Source organism: Rhyacophila brunnea, unplaced genomic scaffold (assembly GCF_057557595.1).
Source record: "Rhyacophila brunnea isolate RB1 unplaced genomic scaffold, BYU_Rbru_1.0 scaffold_24, whole genome shotgun sequence".
In the NCBI taxonomy this organism is placed as follows: domain Eukaryota; kingdom Metazoa; phylum Arthropoda; class Insecta; order Trichoptera; family Rhyacophilidae; genus Rhyacophila; species Rhyacophila brunnea.
In genome coordinates, this window is record NW_028232904.1 from 1199142 (window position 1) to 1221016 (window position 21875).

Consider the following 21875-nt stretch of genomic DNA (forward strand, 5'->3'; position numbering starts at 1 on the left):
CCTCTCCATGCCTCGCTGTGCGACTCTTAGCCTTTGTACATCTCTCGTGTTGAGGGTCCACGTCTCGCAGCCATACGTGAGCACGGGCACACACATTGGTTTGAACACCCTACGCTTAAGACATAATGGTAGGTCATTCTTGAAGATACTATTCAGACGTCCGAAACCACTCCATCCCAGCTTTGTTCTGCGAGCAATTTCATCGTGCATGCTTCCGTCTATGGGCACCTGCTGTCCGAGATAGACGTAGCATGCTGAATGTTTAATATGTATTATTTATGGCGGATTTCAACAGCCTACCTCCACCCTTCGCCACTGATCTATGTCAGTTCGAAGCACGTGGCAAATGATAGTTTATAGTTCGAATATATGTGTACATGGACACCAATAATTCTTTTTTCTTATACGGTTTTTATGGCTTAAGATTATAACCCAGATGATGTGGGCGTCTGATGGTATGGCTGTGTGACATGGTATCTCACCAAGCTTTATAGGTCTCGAATTTTGAGGTTTGCAAACAACGTGTTGCAAACATTCAAGTAGTTGGTGAGCAGTTACGGCAGCCCCCTGTGATTTGAAGTAATCACAAAGAGACACTTTACGTGGTTGGGAAATGTCGCTGCCTCAGTTATTTATAATTATACTATTTGACAAAATGTCAGTTTTGACTTATGAATTACAAAATATGAAAAATCAGTTGAAATTTCTGGGCAAGGCTGCACTATTTTTCTAGAAATTTATTTTACCATAATATTTCAGATAAGTTTGTATGACATCAACATGAATATCAAAGCAGTATAATTAATTTCGTGCAATACTACACTTTATTACATAAATTGATTGTGTGGTTCTTTATAATTTTAGATAAAATGTTCATTTTTTAGGATATTTACATAATACTGATATATAAATAATTTATAAAAATAATTGCAAGATAAAAAAAACTTTTTATATAATGTTGAATTATATGCTCAAACTTGTACTTGATATGAAGTAACTAAAAAACAAGCAAAAAAACACAATATAGAATACTGAAATGTCATTTTGATTTCCATATTAACGCACGTATTTATTAATAATTTAGTTGCTAGGACAACCCTCTTAGCAACCAATAATAGTCTTTTACTGTTTACGGATTTTTCTGAAATAACTTTCCATACAAAACAGAATTAACTGAAAATGAATTCAATTCTGCATAAAGATGGCTAAAAGTATTAAAAGAATGCATTGGCATCGTGTTCTGATATATTCTAAAAGTTTCAAATGTCTAGCTAGTCGGGAAATTGGTTAAAAATCGATTGCAAGATTTGTACTGGACAAACAACCACCGGACAAACAAGAATACGAGCTAATAAAAACGTTGTAATATCTAATTACTCTCTTATACACAACACATATCTCTTGATAATGGCCCCTGCAACGAGCCCGAAACGTCGAGGAAAGAAGGAAGAAATACACACGGTGGAAACCCCAAAATCTATTACGATAATTTATATTGTTATTTTTCACTGCACTAAAATGTTAATGAATCTCGATCAAGTGTTGGAAAACAAACAATTCATAAAACTCTGTATAAGTAGATATAATATTTTTTTTCGACCATGTCCGATCCTAATATGATCATATGGACCTCCAGAGTAGAGGTTTATATTAACAGCTTTTGTTTTTTACGAGAAATTGATGTCAGTCACTTGCTCAACCTATTAGGTTCATACCCTGACTCACACACAAATTGAAAAACAACATGTGTACTTGCCAGATCCAGGATTCGAACCTGGGACCCTCGACACTATAGGCCGGCGTTTAAGCCACGCGGCCATCGTGGGTGTAGAGGTTATAATATTATGTAGTCAAAATTCTTTTACAATAGATTTAAAAAAATATAACAAAATTAATCGCCATTGGAAAGAAGAGCCTTAATTAAAACACGATTTTTCTTCGATAGACATCCCCTCGTTTGGAAAAAATCGGAAAACCGAGAGTAGAGAAAAGGGAGATAATAGTCCTTAATGTAGATCCTTTGGCAGAAAGTACTGTTTGCTCTTGTGAGGGGATGATAAAAAAACGTTTGATCGCTTTTGGGAGGGCTGACGAATGAGTGGAAACGATTTTTACAAAGTGAAAACACTCAATGGGTTACTTGCACTGATATTTTAAATAGGTAATTTGAGGTTTGCCATATATTGTGGATGGGGAATTCCTTAAAAAGATCTAAGCACACCTTTCTGGCAACCTTATATTGTATTATTAACTTCAAAATGTTAAATTTATTGCTTTCATTATCGTCTCTAAATAATTTTAGTTAAGTATATTTGGCTGTGTTTCATTCTATAATAAGTAATTGTTGACATTCAGTCCTTCTATCGTTTAACGGGCAGCTATTTATTTATAAAGAGTTATCAAATGAGTGCTATAAATTTTTTAAACGTCATAGCAGCCATTTTACCACGTTTTTTTAGCTCGTATTGTCGTTTGTCCGGTGGTTGTTTATCCCGTACAAATCTTGCAATCGATTTTTAACTAACTTCCCGACTAGCTAGACATTTAAAACTTTTAGAATATATCAGAACATGATGACAATGCATTCTTTCAATACTTTTAGTCATCTTTAAGCAGATTCATTTTCAGTTAATTCTGTTTTGTATGAAAAGTTATTTCGGAAGAAATCCGTAATCCAATCCACTATTATTGGTTGCTAAGGGGGTGGTCCTAGCAAACTTAATTATTAATATATACGTGCGTTACTATGGAAATCAAAATGACATTACAGTATTCTATATTTATTTGTTGCAAAATAGCAAAAAAATGATTTGTTGACAATTGCCTTATTTGTCCTAAATTATTAATACATAGCGATACCTCAGTTCAATAGGGGAACAACTCAAAATTTAAAGGTTTTGAGTTAAGAATGCCATTCGATTTAGAAATGTCTTCTCTTTATAATTCAGCAAAAATAATAATCAAAAATTTCTTCAATGTGTCATAAAATCGAATAACCCTTTCTGAGATTAATCAGTAACTCCGTTATATAATCAAATTTACTGGTTAATTCCTTATTAAAATGTATAATTTCATTGTGCATTGATGAATTCCACTAAATTAAATATAAAAAAAACATATACTTTCATCGAAATCAAGGCTTTAAAATTAGAATGAGAATTACTGCAAAAAATTCAAACACCATTATCTTGGAACAAGGGTTTATGAGTTGTTCCCCTATTGAATCGATAGAATTGTGAAGTTTATATGATTCAACAGAAAATTTAAAAATGTGGTATGTAAAAAGTTCTTTTTATCTTGTAATTATTTTTCTGATTCCCACCAAAATTAACAGTTGTGTTCAGAATTGTTAAAAATTATTACAACAAATAATTGTGAATCTACTCGGCTTTACGTGAAATCTATGATCAAAGTAATCGACCTACAGAGCTTACTATTCGTAATTTAATTGGAAATATCGAGTCAAATGGTAATTTTTGTGATGTTAAGTGTGAGGCCTCAGTGCCAGCGCTCAGCGCAGCGTCGAGCGTTCTGCGCAACTCAAACGTATAACCGTATAAATGTATAACCAAAAAAAGACATTGTCTACGAACATTTTCACACACGGTTATACGTTTGAGTTGCGCAAAACACTCAACGCTGCGCCGAACGCTGCCACTCAGGACGTACACTAAGAATCCAATCCGTCGAAAACGTAAACGTAATGCTGAAAATATCGATGTTTGGAATCAGTGTGGATGAAAATCCAGAACAATCAAGTACACGTCGTTTTCGAACATTTTGACTTTCGTGTGGCGCTACATGGAATATTCTTCATAAAGACATTTGAGGCGTATAACATACAGTTATCATAAGAACTTACCTACTCGGCCTACCTCGGTTACATTATGAGAGGACAAAAGTACAGCGTTCCCCAACTTGTCACTCAAGGAAAGATCAACGGTAAGCGTAGCAGAGGACGGCGCCGCATTTCGTGGCTTAAAAACCTCCGTGATTGGTACGAGTGCAGCTCCACTGAACTGTTCCGGGTAGCAGACGACAAAGATAAGATCGCCTTGATGGTGGCCGACCTCCGCTAGGGGATGGCACAATAAGAAGAATAAGAACTTAAATCGAATGACCATTTGGTGCGTCGAAATTTTGTTGATTGGACTTTAGAGTAACTTAAAACAGACCCATTAAAAAATATTTTCAGGAATGGGGAAATTTTTGGCATGACTTCGTAAATAAACATATTGTCGCATTTGGAGTAATGAAAATCCACACGTTATTTGGCATAAATTAGATGATTTTGATCTGCACGATATGTGGTTCCAACAAGATGGTGCAATATGCCATACAGCTTGTGACACAAACAACTTATTTAGATATACCTCTAAAACAGATATATCTTATTTGATAACTCTATATTGTAACCAGGGAATTCAGAAATAATGGGAATTGAAATACATAACGGGCAAGGCGATAGCAGGTAACCGACTCGAGTAAGGAAGAATCCGTGTTAAACTTCCACACGTGTCAAGAATACGTTTTACGTCGAATACTGAAAACTGCTCTCGGTTTATGCATTTACGCTCATTAAATGTTGGTGTATTACACACTATTGCACGTTCATAATGCGTGCTTCATTTTCGTAGGACACTCACACATTCAAAACTCGGCATCAACACGCAGCGTATTGAATATAGCCTATCGGTATTCTATTTATTGTCTGTTCTGTGATTATAACACACACAATTAAATGTTACAGTCGTAAATACAATGTAGGTATCGTTAACTTTAAACAAAATAGAAAATATATTGAACATACATAACTTGAAAACACCTAATATACATACCCACTAAAAGAAATGGTTTATTAATAATATGATGTGTAGGTTTTCATATACCTACTCATGTAGTAGATAATATATAAAACACAGTTTCAATAACATGATTAACTTTCAAAGTTTCGGGACCCTTGTCTAAACAGATTAAATCTGTGTCTAACAAAGGGGATCGACAATTCTAGACTTATATTATGTATACATGTCATTGGCGTACTCGTCAGACCACAAGGGGTGCACTGTGGATTCACTGATTGAGGACCTGGATTTAAGCTAGAAATAATTACAAGATAAAAAGAACTTTTATATACAACGTTTTTAAATTCTGTTGAACCATATAAACTTGACTTGACTAGCTTAAACGATCAAAAAAAATTGCAATTGACATGCCATATTGATTTCCATAGTAAGGCACGTGTATATATTAATAATTTAGTTGCTAGGACCCCAAACCCCTAGCAACCGATAATCGTGTCGAAATAACTTTTCATACACAACAGAATTAACTGAAAATGAATTAAATTCTACTTAAAGATGGCTAAAAGTATTTAAAAAATGCATCGTGTTCTGATATATTCTAAAATTTTCAAATGCCTAGCTAGTCGAGAAGCTAGTTAAAAGTCGATTGCAAGATGTATACCGGACAAATAAGAATACGAGCTAAGAAAAACGTTGTAAAATAGCGGATTTGATCCAAATTTGGTGTGAAAATTGCAGGTGTGCTTATATTATAAGGTAATGGTGGCGCTTTTAGCAGTAGACTGTATAATTTGAAGGTGATGGTGGATGGTGAATTCTAGATTTAGGGGGGGGGGTAACAGGATGCCATACACTGACCTTTTATGATATTGATGATGGCTCCGTGGTCTGGTTGTACCGTCACTCGCGCGGTATTGTTTGTTGGGTTACCCGGTGCGCGGCACTTGACGGTACACTGTTGATGGATGATATAATATGAGGTGGATGAATGATGATGAGTTGTATGATTGATGAGGATATGTATTTCTGTAAGATTGAATTAATCAATAAACTGTGGTTTAACGATAACAGACCAACACACACCAGTGTCTTGAACTAACTTTTGAATCACTCGGTAGTTAACAACAGCTAGGCTTTTAACAGGCCCGAAACACGACTGTTTTATTGATGTCTCTCGAGCTGACTACGCGCGGCGGTTGTCTTGAAGTGACTTCCGGTTTTCGCACTTACGATCGATTAGTGACCTATAACTGCCGGTCACTTGGTCTTGCGGCAATAATAATGGATTCGTGGTAGGTGATGACAATCGCTCACAATCGGCTCAACCAGGTAACTTTATTTCAAGATCATTATAATTGAGTTTTATAAAGTGTGCAAGTTTTATCAATATTGCTTTAGTAGTTTTTTTTTTAATTATAACTGAACAAACGTTAAACCGGTCGCACATCTAAACCCGTCTTGACAGAAACATATCGAATATGTCGATGTGTTTTTGTTAGTATTCACAAAACACATGTAAACTAATATACCTCCGCACACTACTCGAATGTGACATTTTAGCATAAAATTTCACTCAAAATGGGGCGCAGGTATAATTCAGCACTGGCACATTAATATGCAGAAGTGGTTATTTCAAATTCGTTTCGACTTGCAGCGTGACGTTACTGCCTCGGCACGGCCTCGCCTATGCGCATGGGAGATATTTGCAATATTGTGACTAATTTTGATTTATGACTTGATAATCCAGGTGAGACGATTTTTAGTGTACGAAAACGGATTAAATTCAATCATATCGTCATTCACTCCTCTATCAAAACAAATAAATTCAAATTCTTTTTTTTTTTTTTTTTTTACATACCGTGAACATTACAAATTACAAATTGAAGACGTTCACAACATGACATTTAAAAACAAAGAAACAGTGTAAAGAATAAATGAATATATTATGCAGTATCACAAAAACAGTATAAAAGTAAAATAAAAGGTACAAAAATATAAAAAAAATATTAAATATAAATTATAAAGCATGGAAGAACACCGAATGGACTAAGTGGACCATATTTTAAGAATTTATAAAACAACGTCCACCTATACTCATTCTCACGTAGATAGAATATACCAACATCTAAAGCGATTAATAGACTTATTGCAGGCACCAATGGCAGGTGTGACTTTTTCGTGCACCCTTTTGATAATATTTTACCAGCTGGCTGGAAACCTTCCGCACGCCACTGATCTCCTCGTATATACTCATACACGTAGACAAAGTCATTATTAGCGTTCCGTTTTTGCATAAGTCGTAATTGTATTAATTTGTACTGTCAGAGTTGAAGTGAGATATGTCAAAAATAAATGTTTGAATTAATTAAATAATTTGTTGACTACGTCTCTGTTTTGTGTGACAGTGTTTCCCATTCGGCTTATTGCGATCTAGGATTGAGTCACATAAATAATATAGAATGTTACATTCTCAAAGTCTTGTGAATTATTCATTTGAATAAAAGAAATGGTTTACTAAAATTACTAAAAAGTTCAAGTAGACGTTATAACTAAATAATTACAAGATAAAAATAACTTTTTATGTACAACGTTTTTGAATTTTCTGTTGAGTCATATAAACTTGACTTGACTAGCTTAAATGATCAAAAAAGATGTACTTGATAGAAATAATACTGAAATGTTATATTGATTTCTATAGTAACGCTCGTGGTTGCTAGGACCCACTTAACAACCGATAATAGTTTTACTTTTTACGGATTTCTTCCGAAATAACTTTTCATACAAAACAGAATTAACTGAAAATGAAATCAATTCTACTTAAAGATGGCTAAAAGTATTAAAAAAATGCATTGGCATCGTGTTCTGATATATTCTAAAAGTTTCAAATGTCTAGCTAGTCGGGAAGTTAGTTAAAAATCGATTGCAAGATTTGTACCAGTCAAACAACCACCGGACAAATAAGAATACGAGCTAAGAAAAACGTTGTAAAATATTTGGCGAGAGCCGGACGTCGGTTAGTAATTAAGGCAATGAATATTCCTTGATGTAATACAATAAAAGCGGTAATCAATAATAATGCAATTTGATAAGCATTCCATGTATGACCTACTAGTTTAAATTGTCGTAATTAGATAGGAGGCTCGTGGTATAATTGGTTAATGAACAGATTGGCGCGATACCAAAGGTTATACGGGTTCTAATCGTATTTTTTTTAAATATGATTTTTTCTAGTGGGTATAATATCTAAGGTGTTTTCAAGTTAAGTAATATGTTCGTCATATTATTGTTTAAGGTTTAACTGTTATAATCCCATTAACTTGTTATACCAATATTACCACGTTTTTATTATCTCGTATTCTTGTTTGTCCGGTACAGATTTTTTCTTGTTTGTCCGAGATTTGTATTGGACGATTGAAGATTTTTTACAAACATCCCGACTAGCTAGACATTTGAAAATTTTAGAATATATCAGAACACGGCGACAATGCATTCTTTTAATACTTTTGGCCATCTTTAAGCAGAATTGAATTCATTTTCAGTTAATTCTGTTTTGTATGTTTCGGAAAAAAAATCTTTAATAGTAATATTTACTACTCACTATTATTGGTTGCTAAGGGGGAATATGTCAAAATTACATTTCAGAATTCTATAATATTTATTTATTATGTCTATCAAGTACAAAAAAAAAGTATTTATTAATTAATAGAATTGTCAAGTTTATATGATTCAATAGAAAATTTAAAAACGTGGTATATAAAAAGTTCTTTTTATCTTGTAATTATTTATATTATATAATTTGACAAAGTAAAGCCAGGGTCAATCCACTGCTGGGTGAAGGCTTCCCCTAACTCCATCCAATCATCTCAATCCCTGGTTATGAGATGCCACGTACATCCACCGAGCTGTATGAGCTCGTCGATCTGTGGGCGTTTAGTGCTCCTTGGGTACCATTTTATGTCGGCATTTGTCCAGTGGTTGTCCACTCACCGTGCGACATTATAGCCCATTGCCATTTCATCTACTTTACAACCTCTATCACATTGATCACTAATATCACTTTGTGATCTTTACGCCTTATGTCCAGCATGAACATTTTCGAAACTACTAACGCTAAACGCTACTAGAAATTTTTGGATATCTCTTTCATTAAGATTCCATGTTGCAAATGCTCACGTGAGCATTAGTGGCACACATTGGGTGCAGAACAAAACTGGCATGAAGCGTATTTGTGCGCCTGAATAGTATCTTCAAAAGTGACCTCCCATTGTGTCTTAAGAGCATACTTCAGTGACACGGCAAATAATTTTCAACAATAGGTGGCACGAAATTTTTGCAGTCGGAGAGCGACAGTCGAGCTGTGAGCACGTCGATTTGTTTTGTGATGTCGTCGGAGGCATTATTCTTAAATCGTGTAAATATGACTAAAAAACGTTACGCATTTACTTAAAAAAGAAAACATGTCAATGAATATATTATTATTATTACTAATATAACAATAAACATAACATTAAATAGACGCATGTTGAATTTTTATGACAAATTATGTTTTCTTCTGCACGCGTCGTTTGCACAATCTGCGCGTCGCGTAGTCACGATCTTTTTAGACCATGCCTCAGCTGAAGTATAGCATTAGCGTAAAGTTTTCAATCAACTTCTGATACCAATGCTTAATTAAGTAAGCGTGTGAAAAATGAACTTTAAATGAAAGAGAAATCCATAAATTACAAGTAAAGTAACGTGGCATGAAAGGTGCATGTTGGGCATAACTCGGAAACATTAGAAAAAACCAATAGGTAAGGAGGCAGACAAGACCACGCGATACAATAAAGATCGACAAGGAGATACAATAACAACTCATAAAGTTTCACTACCATCCGATGGTTTAACAACCTAAGGCGAACCATAGCATTCTTAGAGTGAAGGTCGAAAATGAAGAATTTTGGGTAAGTATATTTACAAGTATATGTCATTATGATGCCTTGTCTCTTCTTATATTAATGACAATTTAGAATATGTATATTAATATCCTACGAGAGAATTATAAACGTCGTCGTGTTAAAATTGAGAATAGAGCCACATTTAGTATGTGAGTATAACACTTTTTAAAATAACATTTATATTGAAATTATATTCGGTAAATTATTTACGGGCCAAGAAGAGTAGACGAAGCTAGGGGTGGCCTTCATCTAGCAGTGAGCTGATGATAAATGATTAGGTTACCCTATATATATAGCATATGGCGGTATAATCTCTTTAAACTTTTATATAAACTATTATGATACAAAAAGTTAACATTAAAGAAGCCCTTCGTTGCATTAAATCAATTTTTGGCAGCCAAACTGGGTATATAAGTTCTAAATTGAAGCATAAACAGTGATCGATCATTTTTTTATGAGATAGGGTAAAAGGTTTGACATTGGACACCATAGAAATATAATCAATATTATATTATTCGAGTCACAATAATGATAATACATTACAGAAGAAAAGCGAAAAAAGTTATAATACTGTTTGAACGGTAAAAGTTAACTGGCTTGTTTATACTAATATACGTAAAAAGTATTCGATTTTTCACATTGTCATAGTAAGAATGGATACTTTATATTTTTAGGTCTTTGAAAATAATATATAATCATATTTCAATCACGCGATGGTAATACAATTTATCAGAGGTCGGAAAAGTATGGCACTTGATATAAGTGTTTAGTAAAGCGTCAATTACATTGAGCTACTTTACGAGCTGCTTATTGGCGAATTTAATAGCGGGCGATTTAGCTACTGCAATTATCATGATGACACACAAAACTTTCCATTCGCTGAGAAGCCTTGTGGCTTCCAGCGACTATTTTGACAGAACGTAGTTCGTTTTTTTTACCGGGAGGTTGCTACTGCGCTCTACTGCGCAGACGCAGTAGGCCCACACGCCGGCGTGTAGCGTGTAAAGTTGACCGGCTTTCATTTTTTTTTCGGTGGAGTGTTTACAATCTGCTTGTTAGCTTGTTCGATGATGACACTGGGTGACTTTACAGGCAGATTGTAAATTCGCCAACAAGCAGCTCGTAAAGTAGCTCAATGTAATTGACGCTTAATATAGGTTGGTTGGGCCGATTGTGAGCGATTTTCATCCTTATACTCTACCTACCCTCCCCCCCCCTGAATCCAGTATTATTGCCACAAGACCAAGTGACCGGCACTAATCGGCCATTGAAGTTAATCCCTCCAAACCAAAACCCGCCACGCAACACACTCGGTCTTAATCGAGCGTATTACGTGGCCCTACATTGGCGATGTGAAGACGTGTGATCAAGAATCACAAGTGTAATATGAATATTTGACCCTACTAACAAATCTGCCGATAAAGGACATTTATTTAAAAAAAAAAAAAAAAAAATACACGTTGAGTACATAACAAATTATCAATTCAGGACGCTCACAACATGACATTTAGAATATAAGTACAAGTAAATCAATTAGAGAAATAACAAGGTAGAGAAAAAAAACAAAGCAAAAAAATATTTTATAGAAAAGAAATAAAATAAAAAAACAACAATAATTCAAAAAAAAAATACAAATTAAACAATAAAATAGAATGCATAATGCATCGCTAAAAACGTATATATCTCTAGGGAGTGCATTGACCAGCCTCACAGCCCTACATCTACATCTAATATTTCCTTCCTAAGATAGGCGTAGAAACATTGCCTGATTATTATTAGCGTTAAATATTAATAAGAATGACTATTATTTAAAAATGATAATTATTAATTAAGTTGTCAAAGGGTGACTATAAAATCTTTTAAGTGCTAGAAATGTATCCGTTCGCAATTGACACTGTTCATACTACTATGAGCCTGCCCGAAGATGGTTCCGGTCTCTATAGGTAACCAGAGGAGACCTCCCTAAATGGTCAAATTGGGGGGGGGGGGGTGACAGTATGTTGAGTAAAGAATGTTATATTCTCTAATATTGAGGATTATTATTATATTATTAAGTTATACTTCTATGGTGTAACAAAACAAAAACAAAACTTGTGATAACCTAGATTCTTCGACTAGCTCTTACTTATCTTGTTAAATTACACACGTAAGAAAACGGGGCGCTTATTGAAGCACTGATGGTTTATTTCTATACACTTTAACTTATATTACTAAATTATATAATGTTTTCTCGTTGTTTTTATTTTTAAAGTACCAAATGTCACTCTGACGTTTAATAGTTTGTTTACGTAAGGAATTGAAAATGGCCGACAATAATAAATTCACTGCCTAGGCAACGGAACAATCTAAACTATAATACTATACTGTATAATAATCACGATTGCAGTATCATATTGTGGCGTAAAGGAAGTGCGTTCGGTTGATAGCCGAACAATCGGTGATTCGAATCAAATCGAGTGCGTTTTTTTTCTATGAAAAAATAAATTATGTGTTGCGTATTGTTACATGTAGAGTTGGGTATTTCTCGAGAAAATCTCAATCTCGAGATTCGGGATTAGCAGAAAAGAATTCTCGAGATATCGGGAAATTTTTAAAAAATCTGTAAAAATCCTAAAATCAGTGTAAAAACAGACAAATTCCAACAAAATATAATTTTTCTTATTTATGTAAGACATAGAAGAAGGAAAACAAAAATAATTAACATTACTTATTAAAATAGAATTTCAAAAAACTGTCAATCGCGTATGTTCCAAAAATTGCGCTCATTTTGAGTCGACGTTGGCTTTTGTGTTAAATGCCCCGAACAATCTCTGAACGTTTTGTGTTTTCTGTCCACTTTTATAAAAAAACGTTTTTCCAATTAATATTTGATAATAAAGAAATCCCGAATCCCAAGAAAAGATTCTTGGATGGAGGGATGGAAAATCTCGAAAATTTCTCGAGAATTAACGTCGGGAAATTCCCTAAACCCAACTCTAGTTACATGTCACACGCCAAAATTACACTCTGATCTGATTTTCCAAACGCGCCTAAAGAAGTATAACTTCAAAAATAATGAAACATATAAAGTAAAAAGAAGAAAAGGTTTCCGATGACTGTCTTTTATCAGTCAATAAAAAAGGGTAATTGATACTTCCGTCGAGTTTTATTGAAAAACTCTCGATGAAAAGGCTAGTGTTCATCTATTTCGTTATGCACACTCTGACAATGTGTACTTAAATGATAAACAGCCATTGTCAGTAGGAATATTGTAATCGGTATATAATCGCTCGCGCCCCGTTTCCCTTATTTTTATGACGTCATTACATCTGACAAATTACGCAAACTGATTGACGTGAGCGCTTTCCGTATGACGTACTTTTTATATTCAAGTTATTTCTGTATTATAGAGATATTTATACTGGAGTAATGGTTTTGGAGTCGCCGCTTGGAGATTACGCCAAATCGATCTTTACAATTTTGAGCATTTTCCGAGCTTTAAGCTTTAAGCTATCGAGATGTGGCTGTATAGACGCATTTTCAAAATTCCTTGTACTGACCGGGTGACAAATTTAATGTTGAAGTTCTCAATCGAATGGGGAACGACCGACAAGTTCTGTGTAGTAACAAAACTAGGAAACTACAGTACCTTTTTTTTAAATATTAACAACCATGCCCTTGCTTTTTCGTACAAGGTGGTTGGGTGGGTTAGTTGCATTGATGTGGGGCTATTAAGGTTCCTCCATTTATATCTTTAATTTTCTTTATGGCCAGGATTAAATATTTTGTGTAGTGTTCATGAGTTGTTCTATTGCTTAGTACTTCGTGAGGCTTTTGGAGGTCAATTTCATGATTATGCTGTCTACATCGAGTCCTGAGAGTCCATCGCTCCCTTTCTAGTATAGGGCAGTCATTGATGACTTGCCACACAGTTTGAGATGTGTTGCCGTCACATGGACAACAGTCATCATCCCTCAATTTAAATATTTTTAGATAAGCTCGCACTGCTCCATGGCCTGTTAGTATCTGTGTGAGTTCGTGTGATATTTTTAAGTTCCTGGCAAAAGTGATGGCACAGTTTGTGTTTGGAATAAATATCTGCGTTATTGATCCTGTGGCGGATGTTGTGTATCTGTGGTTCCAGATACAGTACCTTGGCCACATTATGAGAGGACAAAAATACAGCATTCCCCAACTTGACATTCAAAGAAAGATCAATGGTAAGCAAAGCAGAGGACGGCGCCGCATATCGTGGCTTAAGAACCTCCGTGATTCGTAGGAGTGCAGCTGCACTGAACTGTTCCGGGTAGCAGACGACAAATCTAGGATAGCCTTAATGGTGGCCGACCTCCGCTAGGGGATGGCACAAAAGATTGAAGTTAATGGCGCTACTAGATCACACCGGATCATAATTGGGCGTATCGCGGGATCTTACGCTTAATGCTTAATGTGAAGCATCAGCATTTTTTTTATGACTGAGAATGTCTCAGGCGTAGTTAATCAAGATTGAATCACGATATACATGTGAGTACCCATGGTAGAATGAACCTCGACGCAAAATTATAATATATAACACAGTGGCGAAGGGTGGAGGTAGGCTGTAAACTTTATCGGTCATATGTATTTTTTTTCATTGAAATAAGACTACAATTTACAGATGGTGTTGGTTAGTTTTTAAAATTCATTTAAACCCTATGAAACTAAGCCATAATAGATTATAATTAAAAAATACTCGTCTATCTATAAAATATCAAAAATTATGCAATTAAATCACACATAACTTTGGATATTTTATAGATAGAATAATATTTTTATCTATTATAGTTTGGTTTAGTCAGGGCTTAATGAATTTAAAAAAATGAACCAACAATAATATGTGTATTATGTATCCTTAGAATAATATTTTTATCTATTATAGTTTGGTTTAGTCAGGGCTTAATGAATTAAAAAAAATGAACCAACAATAATATGTGTAATATGTATCCTTAATCCAACGAAGACAAATAAGTATGAATGAAAAAGTGTGCACAATTTTGTCCTATCGCCCAAAATATACCAAAACTTTTATGGTTTGGTTTAAACAGGGTAAAATTATTATTTAAAAACTAACCAACACCATCTGTACATAAATTGTAGTATTTGTTCAATAAAAACCAATACGTATGACTAACAAGGTTTATTGTGCACTATTTATAGCGGATCTTAACAGCCTATTTCCACCCTTCAGACCCAATAAAAAAACGCAAACAATGTCACCTTTGTGGCGAACAGGCCGGACGGCCCGATAGTATATATTGGACAGGTTCATTGTGATTTCTCTCTCCCCCTCTCTGTCTTTCTTTCTCAGGAACAGGACACTTCATGTCATTAAAGATAAATGACAGCAGAGTAAGTCAAGATTCTTTTTTTTTTCTAAAACTCTTTCTTTAAGCACCAAGGTGCATGGTTGCTACATCAGTCCCTTGCAGCATCGCTTTGGGAGAGGGGTGTTTTAAAACTAAAACATTTATAGAGTCATGGAAGGCGGCCGGATGTCAGAAGAGACCTTCAATCTGGTTTGCTAGTTCTTCAAGCCAACCGGATACCGGCGTCCTGGAAGGCCGCTAAATACTATGGATACGGAGTATACGATGGAGCTGCGGGATGCTAGTTTGACCTGGAAGGATGCAAGAAAACTGGCGAGCGACAGGGATTCTTGGAGGCGCCGCGTGGTATCCATATGATAGATATGGCCGAAGAAGAAGAGTACAAATGCTACCTGATTTATTTTTCATTTGAACGTCACTTATACCCCCTGGGTCTCGAGCCCTTCGCTTATTCATAAAGCTTCAAAATTTCTATCAAAACAACATTAAAAGTTTTCAAATATTTTAGCATACAACGTCGGAAAACTTTGTAATATATGCATGATATATTATCGCATATAATACATAATAATATTCTTATAAGTATACTAGAATATATTAAGGGTTTCTAGCTGGTGGAAGACATTATTATCGTCTTAATCAGTATTATATTAATAGGCTCACAAGTCGATCGATTTCCCATTTTCACAGTGCAAAGCCTCTAGTAATGGAGTGGTATTAATGGAGAAATTCAGTGCGTAAATAGGGGTGGATCCAAGGCTGACGAGTTAATAATTGCAATTTATGAGATTGATATGTAACAAAATAATGCTATTGACTCCGATCTTCATTATTGAGGACCTTCATTAATTTATCTACAATATCTATTTCACTATGGAAGAAAATAATGATGGGTTTCTTCTTCTTCTTTTTTCACCCTATCACGCCCTAGCACAAGTTTGCGCCACTTCCCTCGGTCCATCGCCATGTCTCGCACCTCCCGTCATGTAAGATCTCTTGTGTAACACCTCTGCAGCGTGAGGGAGGGCCGGCTACGGTGACGGAAAGCCTTGAGGCTGTGCTACAACGAAGTGTCGCACTCTCTAGCGATTACCTCAATCACCGAGAGCAGCTGTATCTGCTCACGAACTTGAGTGTTTGTAACGCGGTCGTACCAATGTACCACTAAGATTCGGCGGAGACATCGATTCTCACAGCTCAAAAGCCGAGACCTTTGAATCTTAGAATGATGCCATGTTTCACAGTCATAAAGGATTGTAGGTATAGAAAAATGATACATGAGAATGTCACTTACGACGATGTCAACTCCAACTTTATTAACATACTATATTAGATTAGCAAAGAGTCTCAAGCTCAGAGTAATGATATTTAGAGAGCGCTTATTTTTCGACAAAATGAAGCCGTGTTAATTGAGTATAAAGGTTCGATGACATTGAGCTACTTTACAAGCTGCTTGTTGGCGAATTTACAAGCTGCTTGTAAACTCGCCCAGTGTCATCATTTTACAAGCTAACAAGCAGATTGTAAACAGTCTACCGAGAAAAGTTGAAAGCCGGGCTACTTTACACGCTGGCGTGTGGGCCTACTGCGTCTGTGCAGTAGAGCGATAGTGGCGACCGCCCGGTAAAAATATTGAACTACGTACTGTCAAAATAGTCTTGTGGCTTCTGAGCGAGTGGAAAGTTTTGTGTGCCATCATCACAATCGCACTAGCTGACTCGCCCGCTTTTAAATTCACCTACAAGCAGCTTGTAAAGTAGCTCAATGTCATCGACGCATAACGCACAGTAGACCCTCGATTTAATTATTATCAACTTAAATATGAAACGTTATACCATCGTGTTGGTTCTCAGTACGGCTAGCAAATTAAGTTAACAATATTATGTTCAACTAAAATAACTACGAAAAATTACTTTATATTTAACGCAAAACAATAAATTTAACAATTAAAACAGCAATACGTGCTGGCAGTTTTTAAATGTATAATGAATGTAATCAGTCAAATCCATTTTTTACAGGCGACGTTAAGAAAAAATATTTAATTCAGCCGATACCGGGTGTGGTGTTGGGCGAGTGTGGTTTGTTGAGGCGATTAACTTCAATCTCATTATCATCATCAGCCGGGGTCGATCCACTGCTGGATGAAGGCCTCCGTTAGCTTCACCCCCTCTTCTTAGCAAAGAACTAGGTTGCTGCCATGTACATTCACCGAACTTTATGAGTTCGTCTATACAGCGGGTGGGCGTTTAGTGCCCCTTGGGTACCAATGTATGACGAAGTGGTTAAACACTCAGCCCACTGCCATTTCACCTGCCCAGCAACCTGTTTTTGATCTTTACGCGTTACACCTAACATGCCACATTGTGCTACTCGTAACTTTTGGATTTCTCTTAAATTAAGAGTCCATGCTATTCACCTGAATACGAGAGCTTTGGTACCATGTACTGGTTGAACACTTAACGCCTAAGATAGAATGGCAGCTCACTTTTGAAGATAGATACGAAAAGTAAAATGTCCGATATAAAATATTATCCAATTAAATATATGTACATACCCGTAACGGTGCAGGCGGGGTTGGGGGGTAGGTAGATGTAATTGATTTCTAAATGGTCGTAAGACATGGAAGGGTTAATTAAATTAACCCTTAGGCGGGTGAGAGGGAACTTTTAGTCGAATTAGGTACAACGAAAAAAAATCGATAATAATCGAATTGCAATGCTGGCTATTAAGTATTAAACCTTGGGATATATTTTTAAGAAAGCTTTTAGATTGATTAGAAATTGGTTTTTTTTAAAGCTAAAGGCCGGCTGACATGAAGATTTGTTGAACAAAATTACGTATATGTTTTGAAAGTTTCATTAAAATTTCAGGTTACACGTAAGTTGTACATATGCAGTTCATCGTGGGACACTTATTCGTGCGCCGCAGTACGTGAAACATGAGTTCGTATAACATTTTATCAAATGACGAGTTCTTCGTTGAACATTTCACCGTGGAATACATTTGTACGTATCTTACAAAATGCGGCGATAGTTTGAAAATAGTACTGTTCCAATTAGATTAACCCTAACCTAACCTAACCTAATAAGGACATCTCATAAAATTCGCCACATGTTGTAGCATATGCACAAATATACTCCATGGTGAAATTTTCAACGAAGAACTCGTCATTTGATTAAATGTTACATGAACTCATGTTTCACGTACTGCGGCGCACGAATAAGTGTCCTCCGGTAAACTGTTTACGTACAAATTTCCGGATACGAAAATTTCATATGTTTACTTTTCAATTAATATTCCAAAAATAGAAGATCCGATGGTTCATTGGCAAAATGAGCCGGAGAGTTCATGGACGTATATCTAAGTTTGTCACCAAGGCAGATGCGTACAAAAAATGGTATGGGAGAGGGGTCATTTAAAAAATATCCATAATTATTAATTAACCATTTTTTTTATTCAACGAATAATTCACGAGATTTAAGAATGCAACATTCTAATTATTTAACATAGGTACATAATTTTGAAAACACTTCTGAGAAAATAAATTACAACCAATAGAAAAAATCTTTTTGAAAAAAGTAAGATACCCTGCAGTAATCGAACCTGCATCTCTCGGGTATCGCGCCGTACTTTTGCCCAAACATCTTCCGTACTTGTGCTCAGAGACGTCCTGTGGGGGTAGGCAGATTGAGCGTCGCTTGGGGGTGGCAGTTACTCGAAGGGCGGCAAATCGATGAGAATCATTTGGTATGTTGTTTACATGTTGTACAATAATAGCATAGTAAAATGGTGTGAAAATAATAAATCTGTGTATTGCTAATTGGTACAAACCGGTTGGTACAACAAATGTGTCAGAAATATCAACCAAATAGAACCTCAGACTGATGATTTTGGTAGGTAAGTGTCTAAAACAATTACCATTATTATAAGCTTTTTTACAACGTTTTTATTAGCTCGTATTCTTATTTGTCCGGTGGTTGTTTGTCCAGTACAAATCTTGCAATCGATTTTTAAGTAACTTCCCGACTAGCTAGACATTTGAAACTTTTAGAATATATCAGAACACGAGCCAATGCGTTCTTTTAACACTTTTAGCCATCTTTAAGCAGAATTGAATTCATTTTCAGTTAATTTTGTTTTGTATGAAAAGTTATTTCGGAAGAAATCCGTAATCCAATCCACTATTATTGGTTGCTAAGGGGGTGGTCCTAGCAACTAAATTATTAATAATATATACGTGCGTTACTATGGAAATCAAAAGTGACATTTCAGTATTCTATATTTGTTTGTTTGTTTGTTTTTTATTTACTTCATATCAACTACAAGTTTGAGCATATTGAGCATAATAATTCAACAGAAAGTTTAAAAACGTGGTACATAAAAAGTTCTTTTTATCTTGTAATTATTATATCTAAATTTAATTTGTATGTTTTAGTGGTATATATTTTGTTAAAAACACATTTATTAGATATTGGAGTCATGAAAGCGTGATACAACATACTGTATAAAAAATGGGGCGGAATTCTGTCTAGGGACGTCACTGCTTGTGACCCTTGAAAATGACAAGAACCTCTACAACCAGTTAATCATTAGCCCATGGGCATCTGTAAAAAATATCAAACAAAGCTTAAGGTCACACTACATGCTCTTGAAAATAAAATTATGCTCGCGGAGTACTTCATTGTGGACAATCACGACCTTCGCCGAGACAGCCGACTTGACCCAATTCGTTTATGAAGGGGGGAAATGAATTCCTCTAACTTGATTATATGACTATTTATTTAATACGAGCTACGCTTCGGGTCAACGAAAATGCGGAAAACACTACCAGCTCAAATTATTCCACAATAAAAATTAATGAAAAAACATTTTAAAAATAAACACGATATCTTGGAAGCGATCGTCGGTGCGTCGAAGTATTCTTTTATAATTTCTAATGGATTTAAGTTTTGTACTATTCCATTTGAGTCGTTTTTTGGATAACCGGACAAAACAGAAGATAACAACACAGAACAGTGACAAAACAGAACAGCTAGGGGTAAAATGAAATATTTTTGTGAAATCTATTTAGGTTAGGTTAAGTTGGGTTAGGTGAGGTTAGGTTAGGTCATTATTTCGTTGTACCTAGTCTCCCAATCATTTTGAACATATCATTATATTGATTAAGATGAGATATCCGAGCTTGCCGGCAACACCGAATTAAGTCACGTTTATTTGAAGCTTTCTAGCGATTAGGAATGGACAAATTAGGTATATACTTATATTATGGCGTATTGAAAATCTGTGCTATTAAAAATCCATCAACATAATAGAGATAGGACAATTTCAATATTAATTGTTTTATTTTTCTTAGACGTCATAATTATATTCATCGTTATTCTGTTTTGTCACTGTTCTGTTTTGCATGTTCTGTTTTATCACGTTCTGTTTTGTCATGCAAGCGTTTTTTTCGACCCGGGTTTCGTCTTTCAGCATCTTCAGGCACTATGTGCACTCACCAACAGGTTAATACATAATGACAACGAATATAATTAATTCTCGCTTATATAATAAATTAATACAATTGTTGTAAGGGAGTGTGATGATGGGTAGGTTACGAATGAACAGAAGGGTTTAGATGGGTGATAAAGTAGCCCAAATTTTATTATCCCTTAAAAAACAAAAATACAAGTTCAATTACAGATCGTACAACGAGAAGTTTACAAATAATATTTACGATGATTGTGTTTGCAATGAAAATTATTTAACATCGAAGCGAGAAGCGTGTGGCTAGTTTGAATGATTTGAAGGTACTAGATACTGTTGTATTGCGACATTTGTTTTTATATTAAAAGAAGACAAAGGAATATCAGAAACGGCGTGGGTTGATTGACCGTTTGTTTGTTCCCACACCGTGGATTATTTCTTAGAAATTTGTCTGCGAAATTTGACTATGACACAAATGTTATCATTAAATAATGGATTTCTCACTACAATGTAGCAGAAATGCACCATTTACTTGTTAATTCTTGTAATACGACAGATGAAACCTGACACGTAAACATTCCTTCGGACTGCGGGAAATGTTTATGCATCGGTTCACACGCACGAGTTTACTGATCGTAAAAAATTATACTGCTATAAATTTAGGTTTGAAATACACTTTAAGATTAGTTATAAGATGTAGATTTTTCTAGGTTTTTTAAACTATGACTTAAATGCTATTGCCACGTTGCACGTTGTCTGCAGAATCTTCTTTCACCCTCACAATAAATTAGGTAAAAACTTTATCACCGACCTATTAAGTCAAGCATCACAATAAAAATATAACAAACATATTATGAATACTAGAAGTGTTTATAAATAATCCCTATCAATACTAACACAATCAATAGGAGTATACTTCATCAAGGGTTACATGTATGTTGTACGTATGCAGTTCATCGTGGGACACTTGAAGGACACTGAAGAACTCGTCATTTGATTAAATGTTACACGATCTCATGTTTCACGTACTGCGGCGCACGAATAAGTGTCCTGCGGTGAACAGTTTACGTACAAATTTCCGGATACGATGATTAGAAAGGTATGATGGAAATGTTCTATGGGCGAGTGACAGCAATAATTGCCGCAAAAAATAATACAATATGTTATAATTAACTATTTCTTTTATTCAACGAATAATTCAAAAGATTTAAGAATATATCATTCTGATTATTGAACATATATATTATAATTTTGAAAAAAAACTTTCTGAGAGAGTATATTATAACCAAAATAAATAGTTAATTATAAATTATTAACAAGTA

General features: G+C 35.1%; 1 long non-coding RNA gene across 1 annotated transcript in view; it reads left to right on the forward strand.

Moving 5' to 3' along the window:
* Positions 1-21875, forward strand: part of LOC147068866 (uncharacterized) — a 186321-nt gene that overhangs the window by 76214 nt on the left and 88232 nt on the right. The gene's annotated exons all lie outside the window — the stretch shown is intronic.